Consider the following 15,510-nt stretch of genomic DNA (forward strand, 5'->3'; position numbering starts at 1 on the left):
AGCAAGCACCCTTCAAATAAGACAATATCAAACTGCTGATCGTTTGACTATACTAGTTTTTCTTTTTCTTTTTCAAACTTCATTCTCCTTTTCAGCTACAATTATGCCAGCCAGCCAGGTATGAAAAATGGAGAAGCGACAATTGCTGTCTTTCTTCTGACAATGCAGTTATGGAAAGAGAGAAAAAGTGAGCCGATTCTCCTGAAAGGAAGATGCAGAGAAGTATTTTATATATATATAAAAATCTCATAAACCTACTTTAACAATGACGCCTCCGTTGCAAATATGTCTTCAATGATACAAAGTGGTCCCCCTCCTCCATGAATTATGCCATTTTGAGACAGTAGCTGTAATTCCAGAGTTATCATCCCTGCTGGGCTACAACACTGTTTTATTGTCAGATTGTATTATCATACAATGCATAAATACCGCAAGCCTGAAGCCAAAAATGTGGCTGTTATTACAAAACCATATAGAAACTTCAACCTCTCTCATCTGTAGTCATGTCCATCTCTCCTCTTTGCTTGTTCCAATTTTCCTTCGTGGCAGTAGCTTAATGGTAGAGCATCTGCTTCGCATGCAAAAAGTCCCGGGTGAAATCTCCAGCATCCCCTTTAAGGCTTGGAGACACTCCTGTCTGAAACCTTGGACAGCCGCCATAGTTAGTGTAGACCAGGGGTGGCCAACTCCCAAGAGACTGTGATCTACTGACAGAATTAAAGACTGGCAGTGATCTACCCCCTTTTGGGGGTTCAGGTCAAAGTTGCTGAGCTTTTTTGGGGGGAGGAAAGCCCCAGTTTTGGGGGGTTCAAGCCTAAGCTCTAGGGAGAAAGGGGAACAGCCACTCACCAACAGATCACTGGGGAAACAAACAGCCTCACTGAGTAAACTCCGTCTTCTATTTTGCGGATCGTGCAACAATGGAGGTTGGGGCAAGGGGGCGGGGCAGGATTCTATTTCACCAACCCTAATGAAAGGGACCCAGCGATCAACCATGATCTACCAAAACCTCCCGGGGATCTACCAGTAGATCGTGATCGACCTGTTGGACATCCCTGGTGTAGACAGTATTGAATGGGCTGGCTTCCTATGTTCCAACTCCTTCCCCCTCATTTGTGGAGCCTCCCTCTCTCTTCCACTTCTTCTTTTTTTTTCTTTCTTTTTAACTATTCCTGCTTCCCTTGACCTGCAGCCTGGTCTGGCCTCTGCTTTCATCTTCCCTTGACCTGCAGCCTGGTCTGGCCTCTTCCCTGCTTCCCTTGACCTGCAGCCTGGTCTGGCCTCTGCTTTCATCTTTTGGAGATCCATGCTCCTTCTGTCCCTCCCTAGATAATGCATTATTGGTGTTAGGCTGAGGAAGGCTGCTTTACTTATGCATAGGGTTTCCAATAGAGGGATGGGAACACTGGTTGGCCAAGGGTCCCTTCCCCATGCAAGAAGCCCAGTGCATGAACAAGACAAGCCCCCATTAGACTAATAATGATTACATTAACTTGGCATCATCAGAGCCAACTTCTAGGGGTCCCCTAACAAAATATTTGAGGGGGGCGGACATCCCTAGATTTGATGGGCATTGCAGGAGGATGTATTAATTGAGAAGTCTAAGTAAGTATACTTACACAGTATGTTATATTTTAGTTCAAGGTGTCCCAGAATTCAGCCTCCAGTTGTTTATGAACCACAATTCCCACCATCCCTGACCACTGGTCCTGTTAGCTAGGGATGATGGGAGTTGTAGTCTAAAAACTGCTGGAGACCGAAGTTTTGGAAACCCTGTTCTAATCCCTCCCCACTATCTAAGAGTACAGTACCTGTAAACCGTTGGTATTTTGTGGGAGGGATTTACATGCATCCTGGGAAATTTAAGTTTGCACAATTAGAGCAACTTGGGATAGTTCAGTTGGTTCTTAATCTCAGGGTTCAAGCCACATGTTGGGTGAAAAAATTCTGTATTGCAGGGGATTGGACTAGATGACCCTTGTGGTCCCTTAGAACTCTACAATTCTATGAATCTAGAATGCTGGACTATGATGATGATGATGATGATGATGATGATGATGATGATGATGATGATGATGGATTAAAGTACTCGGTCATCCTAATGCAACAAATCCAGTTTTTTTAAAAAGCAGACTTTTTATGGTTAGGAAAATTACTGAAAAGAGTAGCATGAACATATCAAGATGAATGCAGGACCAACCCTCCTTGTTGTATAACTTCCCTGAAACCAAATCACCATGAGTGCTCATTAAAGACTGAATATGATCTAATCCCCCTGCAAGCAATTCAGGATTAATGTGCAATAAATAGGTAATTGGAAGGAGTCCTAAAAGTTTTGCACAAGCTGGGACTATTGCCGTGCTTCAGAAGAAGGTAGAGCGAGTTGCAGGCTTGCATCCTCAAAAACATTTGGGACCTCACTACAGAGATAAGTTAACTGGCCTGTACCTCCAGTTCTGTTTTCATATCATTCAAGAGGCATTCTGAAAAAGAAGAAGGTGGGAGACTAATTTATTCACACGAAATTTAAAATCTTTTCTGTAATATTTTTCCATAAGCCAATAGATGAAAAGGATTTGCACATCGTAAGACTCGCCTGCATAATATGCCATGTGAACAATAAATATGGCAGCCGTCAACAGATGTTTATAAAGAACGAAACAAGATGTGCCCAATTTTTGGTCCACCAAAGTTTACAGCATTCTTTTAAGTGTGGCTCCAAAGTACTATTTTGGGAAAGAATAAGACAAAGCATATGTTTAAGAATGCTGTGTTTTGAAAAGCTGGCATCCCATACAAATGGTTTGACATTTTTTTCTATAGATAGCTTTCCTCCACATGGTGGTGATGAGTGGCTGTAGACCTCACTAAATTAGCAATTATGGGTTCCAAAATGAGTCTCTTCAGAACTTCATAGGCAGTGATTAAAAAAGAAGAAAACTTGCTGCCATGCAGGTTCAACTGAGCATTCCTCACCCCACCACAGAAACAAATTTCACCCATTTAGATTGAGATTTATTTATTTATTAACCCACCCACCCCTACAGTGGTCGTTTTAATCTGACAATGAAACATGCAGCTGTACTTCAAAAAATAATCTCCAAACAAGCAGCTCTCAACCAGACAAGCAAATATAATTTCAGAATCATATCTCTGTCCTAGAAAACTCTGAGTAGAATAATCTTGAAGAGTTTTGTTCAGATGAGATTAGAATAATTCCACCATCCCCAGAACCTGAAGCCATTTTTATAAACCGGCTCTGCACTTCGCAGATGTGATATGCTTAATTAAGAAATAGTAGGCAGGCAAAACTGATAAGGAGGTTAGTTCCAACATTGCTCTTGGTGTTATATAAAGCTTATGCTGGTCAGTCATAAGTGTTTCACTCAGCCAATATGTTAGTTTTTGCAAGAGAAAATCTAAACAGGTTGGATCTAGTCTAAATGAGTATGCTTTGGTCCGATTGAAATCAATGAGACATAATGCAATTGTAATCCTAATGACTTCTTAATATGCTGGAACCAGTTTATTTGCAGGAATAAATTTATTCTTTATTCACAGGAAGCAGGGGAGGAGACCGCACTGCTGGCATGTTGTCTTCACTACAGCGGTACCTTGGGTTACAAACGCTTCAGGTTACAGATGCTTCAGGTTACAGACTCCGCTAACCCAGAAATATTACCTCAGGTTAAGAACTTTGCTTCAGAATGAGAACAGAAATCATGCTCCAGCGGTGCGGCAGCAGCGGGAGGCCCCATTAGCTAAAGTGGTGCTTCAGGTTACGAACAGTTTCAGGTTAAGAACAGACCTCTGGAAAGAATTAAGTTCTTAACCCGAGGTACCACTGTATTTTGATAGCCTTCCTAGAGGTGGAGGGTGAACTTGGGCAGTGGGGAACCTCCTGACAGGAGACAAACATGTTTATTACTATTCACAATAACTATTTTAAGGTGAAAACAAATAGCAGCGTAAGTGTCTATTAAGTTACAGAGACTTCATCAACCTGCTTGCAAGGTGAAAGGCTTATCTGAGGACAGAACAATAAACTTGGTGGTCTTCTCTCTCCTACTAGTGCCCATATTTCTGGAATTCCCATTCTCGATTGTCTAATGTACACACCTGCTGACAGTGTGTTGACAACAGTGCATTCTTCAGAGGTATCTGATGCTTGGTTAGCTTGATCCATAATACAGTGGTACCTTGGGTTAAGTACTTAATTCGTTCCGGAGGTCCATACTTAACCTGAAACTGTTCTTAACCTGAAGCACCACTTTAGCTAATGGGGCCTCCTGCTGCTGCCGCATCGCCAGAGCACGATTTCTGTTCTCATCCTGAAGCAAAGTTCTTAACCTGAGGCACTATTTCTGGGTTAGCGGAGTCTGTAACCTGAAGCTTATGTAACCCGAGGTACCACTGTATGGTTTCTGCAAATGACACAGTTATTAACCACGATGTCCCAAGCCCAGAGTGCAACTGCATTCCACTTCTTTACTTCAAAGCGCTTCTTGCCGGCACCACTTTTGGTCCCACTCGGTGTGTCCACATCCATCGCAACAGCTGTTTGGGCAGCGGGGAACCTCCTGTGCTTGTGGAGGCTCCTTGTGCATTTTAGAACCCCGAGTTTACAACCATGCCTGAAGCTCACTCTCCAAAGAGTGTCTGGTGACATGAAAAGGAACACATCTCTTAGGGAATAAGGATACACTCCTGCACTCTCACTTGCTGATTGCTGGTGGGCAACCCTTACACCGTGGATGTTACAAATCATAGCATGTTTACTATCTAAGTTCCTTCACTTTGTGTCACAATCCAGGAATTAGTCTTCCCTGGAGTGAAATGGCTTGAGAACAATACAAACGCTGCCATAGACACACCAGAAACCAAACTCCATAATGGGGCAATGCCATCAGTAGCCCAATAAAATATCACCAAATCGTGGTCAAGTTCTCCAGAGTTCTTCATCAAATATTTGACGAAGGGTCATGGAGAATTCAAAAGCTTGCTCACTCGTTTGTGACATTTTAATTAAGCTGATAAATGCATTATCCAGTAATGCATTTCAGGCTTTTTCTGACGGGCCAAAACAACATCATTTTTTTAAAAAATAAAAATAAAACCAAATAGTATCTAAAAGTCCATGCAATGTCAATACTGTGTCGTCTGCTTTCCAGGCTGTCTATCTATTATGAATGTCCTCCTGCTGAAAGCTAATTGCCAGGAAAGCAATGAGCGACATCTGCCAGCTCAAACTATGGAGAGAAACTCATAAACTGTAGATGTTGAAAAATATCTAGTGTTGGGGGGGAAAGGTTTCCCCACCTCCTTTATGTCACATAACAGCTGACAAGATAAAAGAATCCTGATGTGAAGTAGAGAGGAGCCACTGCCTCTCTATGGCATTTGAAGAGTGTTTCATTAGGAATAGTGTGTCAGTTTCTGCACACATCAGGAAAGAGAAAATCAGTAAAGAGGGATAGAAGAGAAGAAAGGCAGGGGGAAACATTGGTTTCTTGGATATTATATTGCTTGTTTTTTACTTCCTCTATTTTCTCCGTAACGGAATTACTTTTTTGAAACTATGTACTGGCACTTGTAAGGGACACGGGTTAAACCACAGAGCCTAGGGCTTGCCAATCAGAAGGTCAGCAGTTCGAATCCCCACAACGGGGTGAGCTCCCGTTGATTGGTCCCTGCTCCTGCCAACCTAGCAGTTCGAAAGCACGTCAAAGTGCAAGTAGATAAATAGGTACCACTCCAGCGGGAAGGTAAACGGCCTTTCCGTGCGCTGCTCTGGTTCACCAGAAGCAGCTTAGTCATGCTGGCCGCATGACCCGGAAGCTGTACGCTTGGCCAATAAAGCAAGATGAGCATCCCAGAGTCAGCCACGACTGGACCTAATAGCCAGGGGTCCCTTTACCTTTACCTTACAGTTGCCAAAATGGAATGCCTAGTTGCTATTTGGGGGCAAGACTGCTCTAAATGATGAACTGACTGTAATTGATTCTCAGTTTAAGGGTAAAGGTACCCCTGCCCGTACAGGCCAGTCGTGTCCGACTCTAGGGTTGCGTGCTCATCTTGCTCTAGAGGCCGTGAGCCGGCGCCATCCGAAGACACTTCTGGGTCACGTGGCCAGTGTGATGAAGCTGCAGCTGGCGAGCCAGCACCAGCGCAGCACACGGAAATGCCGTTTACCTTCCCGCTATAAAGCGGTCCCTATTTATCTACTTGCACTTAAGAGTGCTTTCGAACTGCTAGGTAGGCAGGAGCTGGGACCGAAAGACAGGAGCTCACCCCGCCGCGGGGATTCGAACCACTGACCATACGATCGGCAAGTCCTAGGCACTGAGGTTTTACCCACAGCGCCACCCGCGTCCCTGAGTTTAACACCTGGCTAATGGTCAGGGGTCCCTTTATCTTTACTGGCACTTGTACCTATTGGTGGAGTTTTGAAAGAGCAATTCTAGTAACAAAAGTAGCAATAAACCCAGATGCCAACTTTGCTGCCACATACAGCCAGACATCACAATCACTGGACCCAACAACATCAAACATACCATCTGGGGCCAGCTTTATTATTACCACTACTACCACTACTACTACTGTTCAAAGTCTGCTTTCACTGAAAGATCTAATGGTCAGAATATAAATGGCAAAAAAAATTCTGCTTTCACCATTTCATAAAACACCCCATACATTCAAAGTAATCCCATCATAATTTCACCATCATTTTAATTTATTTGAATTAATTATTTGAATTAATTTTGGGATGTATTTTAATTGATTGATTGATTTTATGTATATTGTGTTTTTATATTATATTAGCTGCTCTGAGCCCAGCTCCAATAAGGATAGGGCAGGATACAAATAAAATTTGTTGTTGTTGTTGTTGTTGTTGTTGTTAACAATTTGAACATATTGTACTATCGGTACAGCTGGGGGAAAATGTAGGGCAAGTCTTAAAGTGCCGTTCTAATATGGCTCATTATCTAACACATTTTTGAAAATGACATTAATCATTTGCAAACAGATTTGAAAAAAGAGCTGGGAAAAAATATTTTCACATCATAAGAACAAGGACTGTGAGCTACAAGACAATTGATTCCAAAAATGTTTTATATATTTTTACCAGCTTTCAAAGGCAAGGCTTATGACACTCAGCATGACTGAAAATGTGTTTTCAGCATCTGAGTAAACATTTTATTGATATTCAACAGGTGATGTTCCAAAACTGAAGTTGTGTGGACTGCATCTGATAAACAGAGTGTGTTCCAAGCAAGCCTTGTTTTATTGTTCTCTATTGCTGTTCTCAAAGCTAAAGTAATCCATGCTGAGCACAGCCCAGTTCAATAGAAGTGTTTACTTTATGTTTTAAAAACATAAGGAATGTTCAAGGGCTGTCAGGCAGTTATCTTAATCATTATGGTACCTTTCCCCTCAGATTAAGGGATTACACATCACACTTCTAGTAAGATTCAGATATTTGCAAATACAGCGTTACATTTATCTTGTTTGACCGTCAGTCAAGGAGGTATTAAGCAATTGGATAATGTCCCCAAGCACTTGATAAATTAAATCCTTTTATGCAAGCCTACACTTGCTGCTAGCAGTAAGTCAGCCATTTAAAACTGTGTGATTCCATGGGAGAGCATCTCAGTATTTTAAAACTGGATTTGGCTGTTTCACAGGTTCCTCTCCCCTCCTCAAATGTAGACTGCAAAAGGGCCTGACTATTTCATAATTACAAAAATATCTCTATGGATATGGATGGATTGGATCCAGCCTTGGCCATGCTTAGAGTAGACCCATTGAAGTCAATGGGACCTCAGTTGTGACTAAGGCTGCAATTCAGCTACTCTGAGGAGGCTCATTGAATTCAGTAGGACTTACAGGTAGGACAGCCTGGATCCAATCTGATATCTGCAATTTATCTGGATTCATAATTTACAGTAACTTTCTAGGGTATCTAATCCCAGCTTGAGACCCTCCAGACATTTTGCACATCAACTCCCATCAACTGCTTTGTAAAATTCTGCCTGTGTGAACGTCTGGTCCTCTGCACTCTTCAGTCACTTGAGAGTAGATGGATTTCTTTCTCTCTCTCTTTTGCCAATGAGGATTCTATAGTGTTCCTGAGCAAGGATCTATTTCCTAATCCTCAAGTGCACACATCTCCAGACCACTTGCCAAGTTCAAGAGCCAGAGTAGACCTCCACACAGGAAAGAACCTCATACAGCTAACTCAGTTGTTGTCTACACCTTTAGTAGAGAATGTTGTGCTGTCAGGCTGCTGCCAGCAACTCCCGGCCGGTTGCCCAAGAACATACAAAGACAAGGAAATGTTTCTTACCATCTGCTTTTTATTCAGTATTTACAGAGAGAGGCTATAGAACCCAGCCTCTTTAACCATGACCATTAACCATGCTGGCTGGGGCTGATGGAAGCCAGAGTCCCACACCATCCAGTGTAGCCACAGATTCCCCATTTCCATATTAGGTGTTGCGATGGAATCCAAAGCTTCAACCCTGTTTTCTTCTTAAAAACCACTCTATCTACCAAAGACCCTATCCTTAAGCAGGAGAAAGATGGCTAACTAGGTAGCCCAAATCAGAGCTTTTGCAAAAATACCCCCCCCCAAAAAAAAACCACAACGCAACAAGATAACGTTTTCCCATGTTAATCCATTTAGCAGAAAGTGAAGAGTGACATTTCTTCTAGTTTACACCTTTTAAAATTGTTTCCATGTGCAAAACAAGGTGCTAAGATTGTCATCCATGTGACCCTGGCTGATTAAATGCTTCCACCTTCTGTTTATGCAACACCTAAAGATCACAGCATGCTGGCTTCATCCTCCAGAGGGTTCCCAAATAAGGATGCTGTTGTTCCTTAAAAACACTCACGGTATGAAGTCTGGAAATAGCTGTTTATTTTCATTGGGATGCAACCTCCTATCTCTCTTAACTCACTTTATCTTGAGTACTTTTCTAAAAGGCTTTGATTCAAGCTCTGTGGTCAACATTCTGCTTGCTCAGGATCTCTCATGCCCCCAGCTTTTACGATGTGTTATTGCATGGATTGGGCACTTCCCTGGAAAACCGGAAGGCTTGCTATGAGTGCTCCCCTGTCCTCAGATTAATTTCTGTAGCTCTCAAGTGTGTACTAGCTTGGGAGCAAAAAAGGAGGAAGATTGTGGAAACTGGTTAATGACTTTATGAAAGGTCACCTTGCAGCCTGTTTACCTCATAAAGGAAGTGTCTCTTCATTACAAGGGTTTTTACAAATAAATGATTCTGGTGATTCCTTGCATGTTATTGATTGTATCTTCAAATACAGGCCAGGGAGGGAAAACCTTAATGAAAATTTTAAAAAATTGTCTAGTGATGGAAGGCAAGGGAGTCAAGGGAATGAAAAACTTTTATAATGGGGAATGAGCAGTTATGCTGAAAGTGGGAACTGGGGTTTCTAGGGTAAGTAAAAGTAGACACAAGTTGCTGGTGGAAGAAGCAATGTACCACCAGGTATTAGCTTAGACTAATTGAAATAGATAGATGATAGATAGATGATAGATAGATAGATAGATAGATAGATAGATAGATAGATGATAGATAGATAGATAGATAGATAGATAGATAGATGATAGAGATAGATAGATAGAGATAGATGATAGATAGATAGATAGATAGATAGATAGATAGATAGATAGATGATAGATAGATGATAGATAGATAGAGATAGAGATAGATAGATAGATAGATAGATAGATAGATAGATAGAGATAGATGATAGATAGATGATAGATAGATAGATAGATAGATAGATAGATAGATGATAGAGATAGATAGAGATAGATGATAGATAGATGATAGATAGAGCTAGATAGAGCTAGATGATAGATGATAGATATAGATAGATAGATAGATAGATAGATAGATAGAGCTAGATAGAGCTAGATGATAGATGATAGATGATAGATAGATGATAGATAGATAGATATATAGCTAGATAGCTAGATAGAGCTAGATGATAGATGATGATGATAGATAGATAGATAGATAGATAGATGATAGATAGATAGATAGATGATAGATAGATAGAGATAGCTAGATAGATGATAGATGATAGAGATAGATATAGAGATAGATAGATGATAGATAGATAGATAGATAGATGATAGATAGATAGATAGATAGATAGATAGATATAGATAGACAGATGATAGATAGATGATAGACAGATGATAGATAGATGATAGATGATTGATAGATGATAGATAGATAGATAGATAGATAGATGATAGATAGATAGATAGATGATAGATAGATAGATAGAGATAGAGATGATAGAGATAGATATCACCAAGTTGATTGTATGATCCAGTTTAATCTGTTATTAAGGGCTGCTTTTGTAGCAATGTTTTTACAGTACATACTGGAATGAAGAAGGAATCCACCCACCTGGTATTCCAAAGTAGAAAAGCTGATTCAACTTGAACCATTCACAAAGTGGTTCAGATCATGAATCCTCATCAGAATCCAGAGTTCTGTGGGTCTCTTTACAAGGCAGTTTGAGGGCTGCAGTGCTGCCTGGTCTCTTCCTTTACAGACAGACAGAAAGACAATAAGCCACTTGGAGCAGATAGCATCTGATCGCGATAACAGCATACTGAACTAGATGGGCCATTGACCAGATCCAATAGGTTCCTCTTATATAATCCTTATTTATTTAAACAAGTATTTTATAGTGTGACTTTTGGGACAGTTTTCCATACATTCATTTTTTTTATTGCAATTTCTCCTTGTGTGGAGCTCCCCAACATGGCAATATGGAGATTATTCAAAGTAGAGCTGTTATGACGTCTGGGACACTTTTATTTTTGCCAACCCACTTCTGGTTAATATCACTGGCGCAAAATAGCAGCCTGTTATGCAGAAGCATGTTTCACACACTCTGGCATAACGTCTAGGTTTCTCCTGCATGCCTCTCTACATGATGGGAAACACCATGAAGAGAGGATATAAGCTCAGCAATGAATGTGTGAAGCTGCCCTGACTGGAGAAAATTGGGTAGCACAATCTCATGCATATTTACAAAGAAGCAAGTCCCCGAGTTTACGGGAATTTACTCCCATGTAAATGTGTGCAGAATTGTAGCATAAATCTAATCATATGAGGCATCTTTAACACTGGGCTACTGAAACTTCACAAAACATTATGGGACATCAGTGCTGGTGAAACATTATACATGGGCTGCAGGCTGATATCTCAGTCCAAATGTTTAATATTAGGATACAGTGGTACCTCGGGTTACATACGCTTGAGGTTACATACGCTTGAGGTTACATACTCCACTAACCCAGAAATATTACCTTGGGTTAAGAACTTTGCTTCAGGCTGAGAACAGAAATCATTCAGCAGCGGCGCAGTGGCAGCAGGAGGTCTCATTAGCTAAAGTGGTGCTTCAGGTTAAGAACAGTTTCAGGTTAAGAACAGAACGAATTAAGTTCTTAACCTGAGGTACCACTGTATTAGTGTTGCAAAAATCCATTTGTCATTCCAAAAACCCTTTTATCTCTTTAAGCTGGTGCTATATTTGCTTTCTTGTTTTGTGGCACATTATGCCTGAAATAATGCTTGCAGAATAAAGGTAAAAATTATTGGGATGGTTAGATGGGCAATGCCATGTGAAACTGATAAACTCAACCCTGACCTCTGACATCTTGGACAAGGAACAGGCCTGTGTCAAAGGCTGGGGACTCAGGTTAAATTGTACCAAGGGGGCTGAGAAAGGCAGGGTTTGAATACTAGACTCCTGGCACCAAGCCCGTCTTGCTAAAGTCTGGATGGTTGGCCCTCTTCATTATAATTCCTTGAGTTTGAGATATGCTGATCCAATGCACTGCAGGTCAGAAATCATGCTGAAAATGTCTCTTTCCATTTAAACTATTGGATTACATAGTAAAGAGCCTATCTTTACTTTTTAGAGATATAGGCAAAGAAAAAAAAAAGGCAGTGTTTTTAAAGTACAGCAGAAAGCTGTATGTCTCTGGCTCCATGCAGCAAAGCTTAGTGGATCTTGTCCTTTGACCTTAAACATCAACCCTTCACATTAGTCACCTTCTTATTGGTGAGGAAATGTTCCTTTCGTTGGGAAAACAAGTTTGCATTCCTTATAGGGAAACCGACTCAAAATAACTGGGCAATTGCCTACAGAAAGAAAAAGTCTTTCTTTCTTTTTGTATTGCAAGCTCTTTTAAGGAATATATCCAAGACCTTAATCAAGTAACAGCCTAGAGCCACGTGGCTTAAGATCTGCTAGAGTTCAGCAGCTGCAACGCAAGGTATGAAACTGTGGAGCAGAACCTTCTCTGTTACATTCCTCAGAAGTGGAATGACCACTCCTTGGAGATACATATGCCTGTCTTCCACAGTAACTGATTTCAGAGGTTAATTTAACACGCACCTTTTCCTTTAGGCGTAGAAAGACAGATGATGCGCATACTTGCCCAGGCAGGTGCATTATGTGACCCATGAGAGCAGCAAATAAGCAGACTGTAGAATGGTGGTGGGATAAAACCAGGCCAAATCTTTATTGACAGCATCAGGCAAGGGGAAGGGTTGGCATGGCACTGGGTCCAGGATCAGATCATCATTCCACAAGCCCCATGTTGATGGAATGGATCCGTTGGGTTTGAACCGTCCCAAACCTGTTACATGGGAGTCGGCCAGTATTGAACCTTTCTGTGGTGCAAGCCAAGCAAGCAAGGTCTCACTGGGCCACTAGGGTGCAGATTCTAACCAGGCAGATACCCCTATCCGACCTTGGGGGTGCTGCGGTCAATCCTACCCTCAGGCCCCCATATTCTATGTTGATCCTGCCCAATGCCATTGCTGCCCCCATGCAAACAATGTTCTTCCTCCTAACAAAGGAATGCCGTAATTTCACTAAGGGAAAGGCTAAGAAAACCCCAAGTGCCAATCAGGTTAAGATAATAATAATAATAATAATAATAATAATAATTTATTATTTGTACCCCGCCCATCTGGCTGGGTTTCCCCAGCCACTCTGGGCGGCTTCCACAGAAACCAAAAAACACTAAAATATCATACATTAAAAGCTTCCCTGAACAGGGCCGCCTTAAGATGTTTTCTGAATGTCAGGTAGTTGTCCATCACCTTGACATCCGATGGGAGGGCATTCCACAGGGCGGGCGCCACCACCGAAAAGGCCCTCTGCCTGGTTCCCTGTAGCTTCGCTTCTCGCAATGAGGGAACCGCCAGAAGGCCCTCGGCGCTGGACCTCAGTGTCCGGGCAGAACGATGGGGGTGGAGACGCTCCTTCAGGTATACTGGGCCGAAGCCGTTTAGGGCTTTAAAGGTCAACACCAACACTTTGAATTGTGCTCGGAAACGTACTGGGAGCCAATGTAGGTCTTTCAAGACCGGTGTTATGTGGTCTCGGCGGCCGCCCCCAGTCACCAGTCTAGCTGCCGCATTCTGGATTAGTTGTAGTTTCCGAGTCACCTTCAAAGGTAGCCCCACGTAGAGCGCATTGCAGTAGTCCAAGCGGGAGATAACTAGAGCATGCACCACTCTGGCCAGACAGTCAGCGGGCAGGTAGGGTCTCAGCCTGCGTACCAGGTGGAGTTGGTAGACAGCTGCCCTGGATACAGAATTGACCTGCGCCTCCATGGACAGCTGTGAGTCCAAAATGACTCCCAGGCTACGCACCTGGTCCTTCAGGGGCACAGTTACCCCATTCAGGACCAGGGAGTCCTCCACACCAGCCCGCCCCCTGTCCCCCAAAAACAGTACTTCTGTCTTGTCAGGATTCAACTTCAATCCATTAGCCGCCATCCATCCTCCAACCGCCTCCAGGCACTCACACAGGACCTTCACCGCCTTCACTGGTTCTGATTTGAAAGAAAGGTAGAGCTGGGTATCATCTGCATATTGATGGACACCCAGTCCAAACCCCCTGATGATCTCTCCCAGCGGCTTCATATAGATGTTAAAAAGCATGGGGGAGAGGACGGAACCCTGAGGCACCCCACAAGTGAGGGCCCAAGGGTCTGAACACTCATCCGCCACCACCACTTTCTGAACACGGCCCAGGAGAAAGGAGCGAAACCACTGTATAACAGTGCCCCCAGCTCCCAACCCCTCTAGACGGTCCAGAAGGATGTTATGGTCGATTGTATCAAAGGCCGCTGAGAGATCCAGCAGAACTAGGAAACAACTCTCACCTTTGTCCCTAGCTCGCCGGAGATCATCAACCAGTGCGACCAAGGCAGTTTCAGTCCCATGATGAGGCCTGAACCCTGATTGGAAGGGATCCAAATGGTCCGCAAGAGAAAAATATCCTTTCTTGCCCTGTCAACCAGAGACCCAAAATTGTTCAGTGAAGGCTCTAACCCAAGGGTGGGGGAGCAGGAAGCTTTTGGTTTTGTAGGACCAATAACTGTACTGGAGCAGAAAGGGGCAGCTGTTCCTGTTGTCCACTGCTGTTCTCACCCTGGGAAATGATTTACAGTGGTACCTCGGGTTACATACGCTTCAGGTTACAGACTCCGCTAACCCAGAAATAGTACCTCGTGTTAAGAACTTTGCTTCAGGATGAGAACAGAAATCGTGCGGTGGCGCGGTGGCAGCAGAAGACCCCATTAGCTAAAGTGGTTCCTTAGGTTAAGAACAGTTTCAGGTTAAGAACGGACCTCCAGAACAAATTAAGTTCTTAACCCAAGGTACCACACTAATTCAAAATGGCAGGCATCTTGCTGGAACCCTGTCTACCTGAACAGCACTACCTTTCCTATTCTGCCCTGACAGTCAGCCTTCCCCACTTGCTTGTTCACCTGCCCACTCCATCCCTGCTTGAGGAGATTTCACCCCTCCCATACCCAAGAATCTCCTGACCATCTCCTGATGGTCTCTGCTGACTCTCCACAGAGAGAAGGAGGCGTGTCCTGCCTATCTACTTATTCTGCCCAGCAACATATCTGTGTGTGTGAGAGAGAGTCAGTCAGTCAGTGTATCGGAGAGAGTGAGAGTGTTAGAGATCCTAGAGATAAGATTGCTGCAAAGAGCAGCTGCAGACTCTCAGTGTAGCATTGATTTATGCTTAGAATATTCAGCTCTGTATATAGTTTTGTATCATAGTTGTAGTTATAGAATAAAAGGAAGATATTCTACAGAGCTGCTCTCCGAGTGGTTTATACTCTGCAAGACTCTGCAAAACTCTGCTGCGCAACGACTGTAGTATTGAGACAGTGAATCCGGTGCTCTCAGCTCTAAGCTGTGAGTCCACAGCACTGTGACCTGTTCCTGTGGGAAAAGGAGGTCTCTGGCGGTGCTACCCAGCTCGCCTAGCCCAGTCGGGGTTGAGGTGCAAGAGTCCAGTTGGTGCACTGGCTCTAGGGCGATGCTGACACTGCTGACCACCAAAGTTTTGAAAATACAGAGCAGCAGCAAGGTGGGAGAAGGAGTGGCCAAGTTAGCAAGGCTGCCAGGGCCAAGG

The 15,510-nt window shown here is 43.1% G+C and overlaps 2 long non-coding RNA genes across 5 annotated transcripts in view; one reads left to right on the forward strand and one right to left on the reverse strand.

Moving 5' to 3' along the window:
* Positions 1 to 3,635, forward strand: part of LOC308595216 — a 67,435-nt gene extending 63,800 nt beyond the window's left edge. For 2 of the 3 annotated variants that reach the window (XR_014011928.1, XR_014011929.1), the window contains one exon: positions 96 to 266. This is a non-coding gene — a long non-coding RNA (uncharacterized lncRNA). Of the gene's footprint in view, positions 1 to 95; positions 267 to 3,561 lie in introns of those variants that run through there. The other variant, XR_014011927.1, reaches the window with a different exon arrangement.
* On the reverse strand, positions 64 to 2,038 carry LOC308595219. Of its 2 annotated transcripts, XR_014011932.1 has the most exons (3): positions 1,265 to 2,038; positions 850 to 1,186; positions 64 to 201 (listed from the first exon to the last, which is right to left on the reverse strand). It is a non-coding gene; the product is annotated as an uncharacterized lncRNA (long non-coding RNA). The 2 variants fall into 2 exon arrangements; XR_014011933.1 differs by lacking the exon at positions 64 to 201 and having other exon boundaries at positions 823 to 1,186.
* Positions 3,636 to 15,510: the final 11,875 nt, after the last annotated feature.

The sequence above is a fragment of the Podarcis bocagei genome (assembly GCF_964188305.1).
Source record: "Podarcis bocagei genome assembly, chromosome: 9".
In the NCBI taxonomy this organism is placed as follows: Eukaryota; Metazoa; Chordata; class Lepidosauria; order Squamata; family Lacertidae; genus Podarcis; species Podarcis bocagei.